The sequence below is a fragment of the Acanthochromis polyacanthus genome, chromosome 6 (genome assembly GCF_021347895.1).
Source record: "Acanthochromis polyacanthus isolate Apoly-LR-REF ecotype Palm Island chromosome 6, KAUST_Apoly_ChrSc, whole genome shotgun sequence".
NCBI lineage: Eukaryota > Metazoa > Chordata > Actinopteri > Pomacentridae > Acanthochromis > Acanthochromis polyacanthus.
In genome coordinates, this window is record NC_067118.1 from 40,838,882 (window position 1) to 40,853,110 (window position 14,229).

Consider the following 14,229-nt stretch of genomic DNA (forward strand, 5'->3'; position numbering starts at 1 on the left):
CGGTGCAGCGCTGGCCGACGCTGGATCTAGCCAGGGCACTTTCTGCCTCGGGTCCGGGGACTTTCCCCTGGGCGGGAGGGGAGAAGCAAGTTCTCAGTCAGTAGCCCAGAGTGCAAGTGTTCCGAATGCCCGGATACAACGGAAAGGACACGGACTTTAAGTAGGAAGAGAGGCGAGCGTTGGTCGAGATTATGGTGTCCAAAAAAATCGGATTGGGATTCGCTTTGTAACGTTAGTTTAATTAATATAAAGACTGTTTTCTCGCTGAGCTTTGCCTCACAAAGATCGTCTACTAGGTTTTATAAGTAGCGGATTTAAACATTCAACACCGTGAGGCATCATGGGAAGACTTAAAGGCGCAGTAGCTAAATAACGGCGACAACTTTCTGAAGTCAAAGCTGCTATTATGTCAAATTCTCTAATTATTGCGACAATTATTTTAGTTCAATTTAAGCTTAGACTGTTTTATAGCTCAGCCTCGGCTCACAAAGATCGCCTATTGAGTGTTTAAATAACGAATGTAAACGTTCAACACCGTGAGGCATCATGGGAAGATTTAAAGGCGCAGTAGCTAAATAACGGCGAAAAACGGCTTAATGAAGTCAGAGCTGTTATTATGAAAAAATCTTCAATTATTGTGACAATGATTTTTTTTTTTTTTTACATCTGTAAGTACAATTTAAAAACTCTTATACAAATTACTTCACGGTATATGCTTAAAACGCAAGACAAAGGAAAAAATGAGAGAATAACTGGCACTTTCTGTCCTTAATGTTAATTTTACCTAACAGCAAAATTGTGTATGATTTACGTATGTAAATAAAATACCTTTGTGATGAATTAGAGCGGAGACTGAGAGCCAGGCCTTCTCGTCCAACATCAGTGTTTGACCTCACAAATGCGCTTCTGGAAGAATGGTCAAAATTCCCATAAACACACTCCTAAACCTTGTGGACAGACTTCCCAGAAGAGTTGAAGCTGTTATAGCTGCAAAGTGTGGACTGACGTCATATTGAAGCCTATGGATTAGGAATGGGATGTCACTGACGTTCACATGCGAGTCAAGGCAGGTGAGCGAATACTTTTGGAAATGATAATAATAATAATAACAATAATACATCAAATGTATATAGCGCTTTTTAGGACACTCAAAGACGCTTGACAAGACATACAGATAAGCAAACAGATCAAGCAAAAGCCAAATATAGTACAGAATTGCATTTTTGCATTTTTGCCGTCCAAAATGTCACAGAAACATCATAGTTTCATGTGTCATTAGAAATGTGGAAAAAATGCCATAGTTTTAGATGTCGTCAGAAATTTGCAAAAAACGTCATAGATTCATATGTAGTTCAAACTGTGGAAAATACATCATAGTTCAGTATGTTGTCCACAATGTGACCAAAAACGTCAAAGTTCAGTATGTTGTCCAAAATTTTCACGGCCTACTATGGCGTATTTTTTGGACAAAATTTATGATGTTTTTTTTTTAAACGAAAACTGCTCTATAGTGTTTTTCACGGCCTCCTTTACATATTTCATCATATGGCATGTTTTTAGGACATGCTGAAAAAATGTCATTTTTTTCGACATAGTATAGTATGGCGTTTTTTTTTTTTTGACAAAATTCATGATTTTTTATTCAAAGAGACTTGCTCTAGAGTGCTTTTCATGGCCTACTTTACATTACTTCATCATATGGCATGTTTTTACGACATGTTGACAAAATGGCATTATTTTTCAACATAGTGTACTATGGCGTTAGTTACTATGTCGTATAACATATGATCAAAAATGTCATAGTTTAGTATGTCGTCCAAAATATGACCAAAAACGTGATAGTTTAGTATGTCATCCAAAATATGACCAAAAACGTCATAGTTTAGTATGTCGTCCAACAAAATGGAGCAAGGTGTCCAGATAGCTCAACTAGTTAAGAAGGTGATTTGTAAACAGAACTGTGTCACAGACACAGGTTCAATTCCAGCTTATGATTCTTTACTCCATGGGTTTCCTGTTTTCCTCTCTATCCTTGGCGGAGGTCTGTACTCTCTGAGTGCTTTTCCTGTTTAGTATGTCGTCCAAACTACGACCAAAAACATCATAGTTTTGTATGTCGTCCAAAATATGACCAAAAACGTCATAGTTACCTCCGCCAAGGAGGTTATGTGACACCCGGCATTTGTGTGTCCGTCTGTCTGTCTGTTAGCAAGATAACTCAAAAACGCCTGGGCAGATTCAGATTAATTTTGAGGGGATATAGACTATGGTAAGAGGAAGAGCTGATTTAATTTTGGTGGCAATCCGGAAAGGATCCTGGATTCTGGATCACTGAATTTTTTAGTATGTTTAAGTATGTGGTCCAAAATATGACAAAAAAAAACATCATAGGTTAGTATGTCGTCCAACAAATTGGATCAAGGTGTCCAGATAGCTCAACTGGTTAAGAAGGTAATTTGTAAACATAACTGTGTCAGAGATGCAGGTTCAATTCGAGCTCCTGCTCCTTTACTGCAGGGGCTTCCTGTTTTCCTCTCTATCCTTGGCGGAGGTCTGCACTCTCTGAGTGCTCTTCCAGTTTAGTATGTCGTCCAAAATATGACCAAAAACATCATAATTTAGTATGTCGTCCAAAATATGACCCAAAATGTCATAGTGTAGTATGCCGTCCAAAATATGAAAAAACTGTCAAAGTTTAGTATGTTGTCCAAAATATGACCAAAAACGTCATAGTTTAGTATGTCGTCCAAAATATGACCAAAAACGTCATAGTTTAGTATGTCGTCCAAAATATGACCAAAAACGTCATAGTTTAGTATGTCGTCCAAAATATGACCAAAAACGTCATAGTTTAGTATGTTGTCCAAAATATGACCATAAATGGCATAGTTTATAGTATGTCACCCAAAATATGAAAAAACGGTCATAGTTTAGTATGTCGTCCAAAATATGACCAAAAACGTCATAGTTTAGTATGCCATCCAAAATATGACGAAAAATGTCACAGTTTAGTATGTCGTCCAAAATACGACCAAAAACGTCATAGTTTAGTTTGTCGTCCAAAATACGACGAAAAACGTCATAGTTTAGTTTGTCGTCCAAAATATGACGAAAAACGTCATAGTTTAGTATTTCGTCCAAAATATGAAAAAAATGGCATAGTTTAGTATGTCGTCCAAAATATGACCAAAAATGGCATAGTTTCGTATGTTGTCCAAAATATGACCAAAAACGTCATAGTTTAGTATGTCGTCCAAAATATGACCAAAAACATCATAGTTTAGTATGTCGTCCAAAATATGACCAAAAACGTCATAGTTTAGTATGTCGTCCAAAATATGACCAAAAATGTCATAGTTTAGTATGTCGTCCAAAATATGACCAAAAACATCATAGTTTAGTATGTCATCCAAAATATGACGAAAAATGTCACAGTTTTGTATGTCGTCCAAAATACGACCAAAAACGTCATAGTTTAGTATGCCATCCAAAATATGACGAAAAATGTCACAGTTTAGTATGTCGTCCAAAATATGACCAAAAACATCATAGTTTAGTATGTCGTCCAAAACATGAAAAAAATGGCATAGTTTAGTATGTCATCCAAAATATGAAAAAACTGTCATAGTTTAGTATGTCGCCCAAAATATGAAAAAACTGTCATAGTGTATGTCATAGTTTAGTATGTCGTCCAAAATACGACCAAAAACGTCATGGTTTAGTATGTCGTCCAAAATATGACCAAAAACGTCATAGTTTAGTATGTGGTCCAAAATATGACAAAAAAAACTTCATAGTTTAGTATGTCTTCCAAAATATGACCAAAAATGTCATAGTTTAGTATGTCGTCCAAAATATGACCAAAAATGTCGTAGTTTAGTATGTCATCCAAAATATAACCAAAAACGTCATAGTTTAGTATGTCGTCCAAAATATGACCAAAAATGTCATAGTTTAGTATGTCGTCCAAAATATGACCAAAAACGTCATAGTTTAGTATGTCGTCCAAAATATGACCAAAAATGTCATAGTTTAGTATGTCATCTAAAATATAACCAAAAACGTCATAGTTTAGTATGTCGTCCAAAATATGACCAAAAATGTCATAGTTTAGTATGTCATCTAAAATATAACCAAAAACGTCATAGTTTAGTATGTCGTCCAAAATATAACCAAAAACGTCATAGTTTAGTATGTCGTCCAAAATATGAAAAACTGTCATAGTTTAGCATGTCGTCCAAAATATGACCAAAAAAAAATCATAGTTTAGTATGTCGTCCAAAATATGACCAAAAACGGCATAGTTTAGTATGTCGTCCAAAATATGACAAAAAAAACATCATAGGTTAGTATGTCGTCCAAAACATGAAAAAAATGGCATAGTTTAGTATGTCATCCAAAATATGACGAAAAATGTCATAGTTTAGTATGTCGTCCAAAATATGACCAAAAATGTCATAGTTTAGTATGTCATCCAAAATATGACCAAAATGTCATAGTTTAGTATGTCGTCCAACATATGACCAAAAACGTCATAGTTTTGTATGTCGCCCAAAATATGAAAAAACTGTCATAGTTTAGTATGTCGCCCAATATATGACGAAAAATGTCATAGTTTATGTCATAGTTTAGTATGTCGTCCAAAATATGACCAAAAACGTCACAGTTGAGTATGTCGTCCAAAATATGACCAAAAACATCATAGTTTAGTATGTCGTCCAAAACATGAAAAAAATGTCATAGTTTAGTATGTCGTCCAAAATATGACCAAAAACGTCATAGTTTAGTATGTCGTCCAAAATATGACCAAAAATGTCATAGTTTAGTATGTCGCCCAAAATATGAAAAAACTGTCATACTGTATGTCATAGTTTAGTATGTCGTCCAAAATACGACCAAAAACGTCATGGTTTAGTATGTCGTCCAAAATATGACCAAAAACGTCATAGTTTAGTATGTGGTCTAAAATATGACAAAAAAAACATCATAGGTTAGTATGTCGTCCAACAATCTGTATCAAGGTGTCCAGATAGCTCAACTGGTTAAGAAGGTGATTTGTAATCATAACTGTGTCAGAGATGCAGGTTCAAGTCCAGCTCCTGTTCCTTTACTGCAGGGGTTTCCTGTTTTCCTCTCTATCCTTGGCGGAGGTCTGCACTCTCTGAGTGCTCTTCGAGTTTAGTATGTCGTCCAAAATATGACCAAAAATGTCATAGTTTAGCATGTCGTCCAAAATATGAAAAAAATGGCATAGTTTAGTATGTCATCCAAAATATGACGAAAAATGTCATAGTTTAGTATGTCGTCCAAAATATGACCAAAAATGTCATAGTTTAGTATGTCGTCCAAAACATGAAAAAAATGGCATAGTTTAGTATGTCGTCCAAAATACGACCAAAAACGTCATAGTTTAGTATGTCGTCCAAAATATGACCAAAAACGTCATAGTTTAGTATGTCGTCCAAAATATAACCAAAAATGTCATAGTTTAGTATGTCGTCCAAAATACGACCAAAAATGTCATAGTTTAGTATGTCGTCCAAAATACGACCAAAAATGTCACAGTTTAGTATGTCGCCCAAAATATGACCAAAAACGTCATAGTTTAGTATGTCGTCCAAAATATGACCAAAAACATCATAGTTTAGTATGTCGTCCAAAATATGACCAAAAACATCATAGTTTAGTATGTCGTCCAAAACATGAAAAAAATGGCATAGTTTAGTATGTCGCCCAAAATATGAAAAAACTGTCATAGTTTAGTATGTCGCCCAAAATATGAAAAAACTGTCATAGTTTAGTATGTCGTCCAAAATACGACCAAAAACGTCATAGTTTAGTATGTCGTCCAAAATATGACCAAAAACGTCATAGTTTAGTATGTCGTGCAAAATACGACCAAAAATGTCATAGTTTAGTATGTCGTCCAAAATACGACCAAAAATGTCACAGTTTAGTATGTCGCCCAAAATATGACCAAAAACGTCATAGTTTAGTATGTCGTCCAAAATATGACCAAAAAAAAATCATAGGTTAGTATGTCGTCCAAAATATGACCAAAAACGTCATAGTTTAGTATGTCGTCCAAAATATGACCAAAAAAAAATCATAGGTTAGTATGTCGTCCAAAATATGACCAAAAACGTCATAGTTTAGTATGTCGTCCAAAATATGACCAAAAAAAAATCATAGGTTAGTATGTCGTCCAACAAAATGGATCAAGGTGTCCAGGTAGCTCAACTGGTTAAGAAGGTGATTTGTAAACATAACTGTGTCGGAGATGCAGGTTCAAGTCCAGCTCCTGCTCCTTTACTGCAGGGGTTTCCTGTTGTCCTCTCTATCCTTGGCAGAGGTCTGCACTCTCTGAGTGCTCTTCTAGTTTAGTATGTCGTCCAAAATATGACCAAAAATGTCATAGTTTAGTATGTCGTCCAAAACATGAAAAAAATGTCATAGTTTAGTATGTCATCCAAAATATGACGAAAAATGTCATAGTTTAGTATGTCGTCCAAAATATGACGAAAAATGTCATAGTTTAGTATGTCGTCCAAAATATGAAAAACTGTCATAGTTTAGCATGTCGTCCAAAATATGACCAAAAACGTCATAGTTTAGCATGTCGTCCAAAATATGACCAAAAATGTCATAGTTTAGTATGTCATCCAAAATATGACCAAAAATGTCATAGTGTAGTATGTTGTCTAAAATAAGACCAAAAACATCATAGTTTAGTATGTCTTCCAAAATATCATTCAAAATGTGGATAAACCATCATAGTTTCATATGTCATCCAAATGTGGAAATACATCATCGCAAATTATATTTCTCAGCATGCCATGTTTTCCTGTTTAATACTACAGCTTCATCTTCTGTTTCGAATATAAGTTGATTTAGCAAGAGTGATGAATTATATCAGGTTTTCTGCCTTGTAAAAAGGAACAAATAATGAGAACTTTCTTTCCTTTATTCTATTTTTTACCTAATAGCTAATACCTAATTTCGACTTGAAGTGATCTTTTAATGAGGTACTTGATCTTTTAAAAAAACACAAACACATGTACTCTGCTCCAAGTATCATACGCCTATTTTTCCCAGAATGCCTTGTTACCCCAGCATGCCTGGTGCTTTTTTTTTCTTTTTTTTTAAGCAAGCTCCATTTCCCAGCATGCCATGTGTTACAGTTTGAGATTGCAACGTTAAGCTCCACAGTTTTGAGTACGGCTTGAATTTAGCAGCATGAGCGATGCAATATGGCATATTTTCTATAAATAAAATAACACATGTCCTCTAATGGTCGTTGCTGAGTGGCACCGTAACAACGTCTCCCTCTTCGGCAGGCTGGATATAAAGCTGTTTTGGTTGTGACGTTACCTTCAGTGGGCGGAAGCTCATTGTAGAGGTCACATGCAGAGTGCTCGTCACTCCACCAATCACCTCGGGGAAGGTCTGAGACAGGAGCCAATGGTTGCCCTTGCAGGGCATCACCTGATTCGGGTGAGCGAGTGAACAGAAAAGAAGGGCCGCAGCGTGCCGTTACCACAGGAGAAGCCAGAGGGAGTAGTTTGACTCCACTGGTGGATGTGAGGCTCGCAGGCTTGGAATCGCTCGCGGCTGGCGAATGAGTGCGATGTATGAGGTGGAGCACCGCTCCAGAACCCAATTCAGACTACTCTCCTCCCACTTTTCTTACTTGTATTTTTTTTAAATAGTTCTATTTTTTCTCCATTTTGTTGTTGTATGAGATATATATTGTCTACCTTGTCTATAATTACTTAGTTTTATTTTAATCAGAGTGCTATCTCCTCCCATTTTTTATGTGTTAATGTGTTTTTTACATCTAAAAAAGAAATAAAATAAAAATAGAAGTTTGAATATTTCCAATTTATGCTCCAGTTTCCATGTTTTACTTCACCACAGCGATTACTGTTATAATTATTTGCAATGTTTTTCTGTGTGAATGGTTTGCGTGCGTGGTATGACAACATTGTAGAGGTTTTCCGATGACAGCTGCGAAAAAGAAAAAACATATTGCTAGCACAATTTCACCGATATGGTAATTGGTGCCAATATGTTGCACCAGAATGACAGCACGTTAATTGTTGCCTGTGTGACAGCGCTGACAGATGTAGGTGTAACGGCAGTTTGAGCTGCAGCCCACGCACTGGGAACTGTGACAGTCAGCATCATGGAGGCTGAGAGGATCGACCCACCGTGAGAGAAAATCCACGACTCTACACGTCCTGGGGAGGAAGCTTCATCACCGCCTTCATTCAGCTGCTTAAAGGCAACAATGTCTTACTTATGGACAGGTATGAACGTTTTTATAGACACAGTCTAAATTTCAGATAAAAACTTGTGTAATGTCAGCAGGATGTTGGAAAAAGAATGTAGTCAAACAAACGATTCCAAAGTAAGAAAATAATCAATTATATCTTCTGGATAGAACACATGTGAAAGATTCACAGTGAAAATTCACATTACTGATGAGCAAACAGTTGATCCTGTTGTAAGTATAGCATCTTAGAGACTCCTTGTAATGTATTATGAAAGACGGCATAAATCAGATTAATGTTGAAGTTAACATTGACATTATGATGGACTTGTTTCCTTGTTTATGTGAATTACAGCATCATTAGCTGCATCAGCTGTCTGTTATGTAAAACTGGTAAGCTCAACAACAGCATCCTGAGGGCAATTAAGAGACTAATATTGTGTAAGAACAGCACTATATACAACCCTGTGGATTTTCACTTCTTAGAATGTTTCCTGACAATTATCACACCTAAAATAAGAAATAACATTCTGTACGTTTAGCAACTAGTTCTCAGCTGTAAACCATAAACATCATAGGGTTCTATATACTAATCAGTCTAAATCAAAATGAGTTCTACCCAATACACAGTGAACAACAACAATCTGTACCCTTGATCTGTGCTAAAATAATCTGCAATGTTCTGTGCAGTAATGCAAATTTTAAAATACAGTAAGGAGCACTCTGTACATTTAACAGTAAACCTGAGAACAATAATAAACAGTAACAATACTCCATATTCTCAAATAAAATACAATAAGCAACACTCTATACATTTCACAATAAACCTGAGAACAACAATAAACAGCAGCAATACTCCATATTCTTAAGTCATTTAATAGTGCACAGCTCAGCAAACATCATAGTGTTCTGCATAGAAATCACTAAAAGCTGCTCTCAGTAATCTTTCACAGTGAGCAAATGTTCTTGTGCTGCAGGTCCATGGTCCAGATGTGGACATTGAACAGGTCGGGGGGGGGGGGGGGGGGGGGGGGTCTGGCACCGTGTACTTCCTAGAAAACCTCCTCTTTTTGCATTCTTCATATGGGATGGAAATAAAGTAACGCTGGTTTAGCACGTCCATCAAAGGCCTGTAGGTGTGGAGCAGGAAGCCCTCCACAGTGAGGATGTGAGTCTCCTCCTCCTCCTTGTGGTCAGACTTCGGGACCATCTCTGTGTCCAGGGTGTTATTAACACCATGAGACTTCTCAAACTTCACCGGGTTCTCCAGCCACACGTTGATCCTACTCATCATGGCGTCCATGTCCAAAGCAGTGATGACATCGTACCGCTTAAAGCCATCTTCACCAACTTCAAAGAACAAAGAACACAGTTATGCACTGTGCACTGCACAGCAATGGTTTCAAACTGAAAAGTAAAAAATCATGTGATAGTGATGGTCTAGATATGTTCATTATTAAAGAAAGTATACATTGTATATTAAGCCCATTAACCTACATATTTAATTTGTCATTCAGTACAGGGGTATTCCCAGATAAGATGAAGGTAGCCAAGGTTATTCCTCTTTTTAAATCAGGCGAAAGGAAATGTCTTACAAATTATAGGCCAATATCTTTACTGTCCCAATTTTCAAAAATATTGGAGAAGCTGTTTGTTAAAAAACTTGATTCTTTTATTGAAAAACATTTGTTGTTACATGAAAATCAGTTTGGCTTTCGAAGTCGTCACTCAACAGCCTTGGCATTACTGAAAATCACTGAGGACATTACCACACAATTAGATAATAGGAATCACACAATTGGAGTTTTTATTGATCTTAAAAAAGCCTTTGATACGCTTGACCATGGAATAATGATATCCAAACTACAGAAATATGGAATTAGAGGGATTGCATTAGATTGGGTCGCTAGTTATTTAAAAAATAGACAACAATATGTTGAGTTTGCAGGTTATCAATCCAAATTAGAAACAATTCAGTGTGGAGTTCCACAAGGCTCAGTATTAGGGCCCAAACTTTTTATTTTATATATTAATGACCTCTGTGAATTTTCAAAAGTGTTGCGCTTTGTCCTTTTTGCAGATGACACAAATTTTTTTGTGTCTGGAAATAATTTAAAAACATTAATAAAAACGATTGAGACAGAAATGGTCCTGCTTCAGAAATGATTTAATAAAAATACATTATCATTAAATTTAAGCAAAACAAAGTTTATGTTGTTTTCAAATCAAAAAAGTCCAGAAATTGTAAACTTGAATTTAAATGGACAGTGTATAGAAAGAGTGTCTGAATTTAAGTTCTTAGGAGTATTCATCGACGAAAAGTTGAAATGGAAGTCGCATATTGGACACGTAAAGAAGAAAATATGTAGAAATATAGGTGTGATGAGTAAAGTTAAGTATTTGTTAAATGATAATGCATTGAGAATATTATACTGTTCTTTAATTTTACCATATTTGGTATACTGTTTGGAGGTTTGGGGTAATTCATATCCTACTCATCTGTTACCCTTAGTTATTTTACAAAAGAGGGCTCTTAGAATAATTAATAAAGCCGCTTCAAAAGAGCATACAACAAAACTGTTCCTGAAGTCAGGACTATTAAAATTGAAGGATTTAATTGTTTTACAAACATTAATAGTCATGCATAAAGCAAAAAGAGGCTTGCTACCTTGTGGTTGGCAAACACTTTTTACTTTGAATAGTGAAACAAGTAGAAGAAATCTTGACTTTAAATATAATTCTGCAAGAACGACTCTTAAAGGAATGTGTGTATCTGTCGCGGGGGTGGAAAAATGGAATTCCTTGGAAAAAGAAGTGAAGCAATGTTCAAACATTTTGCACTTTAAATGTAAGTTTAAAGAAAAAATATTTAACATTTACGCAAAGGAGCAATAACAATGATGTGATTGATCTGTAGATTGATTGTGGCCATCTGATGTTTTTTGTTGTGGTTGTTTTCTGTTTGAGTTTGAAAAAAAGACTGGGGTAGGAGTTAAAAAGACTTATTCTTCATCCTACTCCTGTTCTTGTACATGGGATGTGCGTATTTTGTGCTTTATAAATTGTATCCATTTGTTGTTGTTTTTTTTACGCATTACCATGGAAAAGAATAAATGAAATGAAATGAAATGAGTTATATGCCAAGTTGTCACATGAGGGAATGGAATCAATCACAATGAGGAGTCTCCTTAATCCCAGAGAGAACCAGGCAAGGACGGTGAACGCAGTCCTTCACTTAATCAACTCCACAGGATTACGTCTTTGGAAGTAGGAATGGTCTAAATTCTGCATTCTCACCCTGATCTGTGAGAGGCAGCAATGTGATGCAAAACATCCAGCCTGCCGGAAAGTTATAAGAAGAAGAAGAAGAAGAAGAAGAAGAAGAAGCCAGCCCTCTGGACTTCCAGTAAGCTGTAGTGAGTCTTTAGAGGTTTTTGGTCAGACACATTCTGTATTCTTGTTTGTGAACCAACGTTGGTTGTCCAGAAGGTAAGAGTTCCTGTCCTGATTCTCTGTTTAAAGAGCTTCTCTGGTAGGCTGCAGGAGACTTTAGCTTTTGGGTTGTGCTAGTTTGGTTTTTGTACAGTTTCATTTGGACGACTATCTTGAGGCCCCTCCATGTGGTTTAGTGAGGTTTTCTGGAACAGTTCTACAAAGCAACCTACAGCAGAAGAGACTTTGAGAGTTTTTAGGAAGTTCTGGAGGCCAGACTTTAGAGCAGCAGAAACATTTGTCAGCAGTCTGAGCAGGAGAAGGTGAGCTTCAGAGTAGAAATGAGAAGAAGGAAACCTTCTTGACCTGTGTGGTGAGGTCCTGTACCAAGAGTTTGAGCAGGTTGTGACGAGTCTGTAGTTCTTTGGTCTGAAAGCACAAGAAGAATCAACTCATTAAAGGAGAAAACAAGAGCTATTGTTGGTTCTTCTGTCACTCTGCAGTTTCCTTAGACTGAATATCAAGTTTCTATTTTAAATGATTTACTGTGTGAGCCCAAGAAGACTTCAATAAACTCCCTCCATCCCCTGAACACAACACATTTTATTACCATGTTAAATCTTTTTTAAAATGTTTTTGAATTTGGGGGGGGGGGGGGGGGGGGGGGGGGGGTTGCAGTTCACTTTTAGTTCTGTTTATTTAGTTTTATTTTACTAACATCCATTTGCTTTTAACCCCCTCATGTGTTGTGTTGTTGTAAACTTACTCTTTCAAATAAATACTCGTCTAACCCTCTGGAAACCAGCGTTTGGACTGTTTTTGTTGGGTTAGAGTTAGTTGCTCCTCACCTACTTCAGACAGCCGGGACAGAACAACGATTTGTGGACCAAAGGCTAAACTATCATGTTTTTAGAGCAACATGCTATACTATCGGCTTTTTAAATTGACATAGTACTACGATGTTTTTTTTTGTTTGTTTTAGTTTGTTGTTTTTTTAGCAACATATAAGAATTTGAATAGTTTTTTTTAAATTACTATATACTTTTATTTGTGCAATGAGCTATTATTCTATGGCATTTTTAGACGACATTTTATACTCTGGTGTTTTCTTGAATAACATATTATTTTGACAATATACTGCACTATGACATTTTTTGAACCACATATCATACATGACAATTTTAGGCAACATCCTATCATTTTGTGCTTTTTGAACCACATAATAATCTATGGTTTTATTGTTTTGCTGGCATGCTATACTATGAACTACAGGCCATACTATGTTATTCTTGAAAATATACTATATTTTGACATTTTCTGAACCACATCCTATACTATGGCGTTACACACAGAGTGCTTTGGTTACATGTGGATTTATAATCTAGATTTTTTTCTGTTTTGCTTTTTGACAGGATTACCACAGACCTGACCGTGAACACCGTTGACACCCCCCTGAGGGAGACGCTGCCTCAGATCTCCAGGCTGCTTGGTCGTGGTCTTTCTGCTCCAGAACATCTTCATCAACTACGTCTTCTTTTGAAGAAGCCCTCAGATGCTGCAATCTCTGACCTTAAGAAGGAAATACTGCTTTCACTCTGTAATGAGACGCAGGTTATTTTAAAGACCCAGCTCCTGGTGGCTTTGAGTGAAAATTTAACATCCATCAAAACAGAACTACAGACAGTTAAATCTGAGCTGTCGGTCAGTATTTCTAACATCAGTCTGACCCGGGTGTACTAAAGCACGCTGTGGGTGAAACGGAAACTTCAGTCTCCACATCACCGACGACATCGTCACACTCCAAAGCAGAGCACCTGTCTGCTGAACTTTTAAAAATGGACTATAAAGGTGAAGAATTTGAGCAGCAGAACAGATGTGATCAGAAAGAAGTCATTTTCTTGTTTCTTTTCTTTCTGTCAGATGCAGATGTTGGAGCTAATTCTGATCTTTCAGGAGAAAAAGCTGCTTTTCCTTCATAGACTTTTCGGGAAATTATTCTCTTAGGTTTTCTCTTTATATGTAATTATTTCATTATTGTAAAATAAAGTTTGATGCATAAAGCCTCATTTCGTTATTTTATTCCTGAAATCTTTGACGTCACAGAACTAAATTTCCGTTTTCCTTTTTTTACTTCCGATACTTAAACTAAACATGTGTTCAACACGGATCATCTGGTTTTAATGAATCAGCAGCAACATCACAACAACAAATGAGACCATTTTCAACAAATTAATGAAACTGATGTTATTCAAAATTATCAGTCTGTTTTAGTGTGAAATTAAAACCCATTCCTGACAACTAGAACATTAACGTGACTGTTTTAATCACATTTAAGTTTCCTGAACGTTACATTAACGTCAACCAGCCACAGTTTTATGAACTTAATGAACCACATTACAGGAACACAACACACTTCAGCTGCTGACAGGAAACAACACAAACATCGTTAGCTTGATGCTACATTTAGCTGCTAATCAGGACTGGTCAGCTAGCTCGTTAGCATCGCTAATTCACATTAATATTCA

General features: G+C 36.3%; 2 long non-coding RNA genes across 2 annotated transcripts; one reads left to right on the forward strand and one right to left on the reverse strand.

Moving 5' to 3' along the window:
- Positions 1-7,954: 7,954 nt before the first annotated feature.
- LOC127534540 (uncharacterized) lies at positions 7,955-13,770 on the forward strand. Its single transcript, XR_007942696.1, has 2 exons — positions 7,955-8,309; positions 13,117-13,770. It is a non-coding gene; the product is annotated as an uncharacterized LOC127534540 (long non-coding RNA).
- LOC127534539 (uncharacterized) lies at positions 9,133-13,254 on the reverse strand. Its single transcript, XR_007942695.1, has 2 exons — positions 13,130-13,254; positions 9,133-12,133 (listed from the first exon to the last, which is right to left on the reverse strand). It is a non-coding gene; the product is annotated as an uncharacterized LOC127534539 (long non-coding RNA).
- Positions 13,771-14,229: the final 459 nt, after the last annotated feature.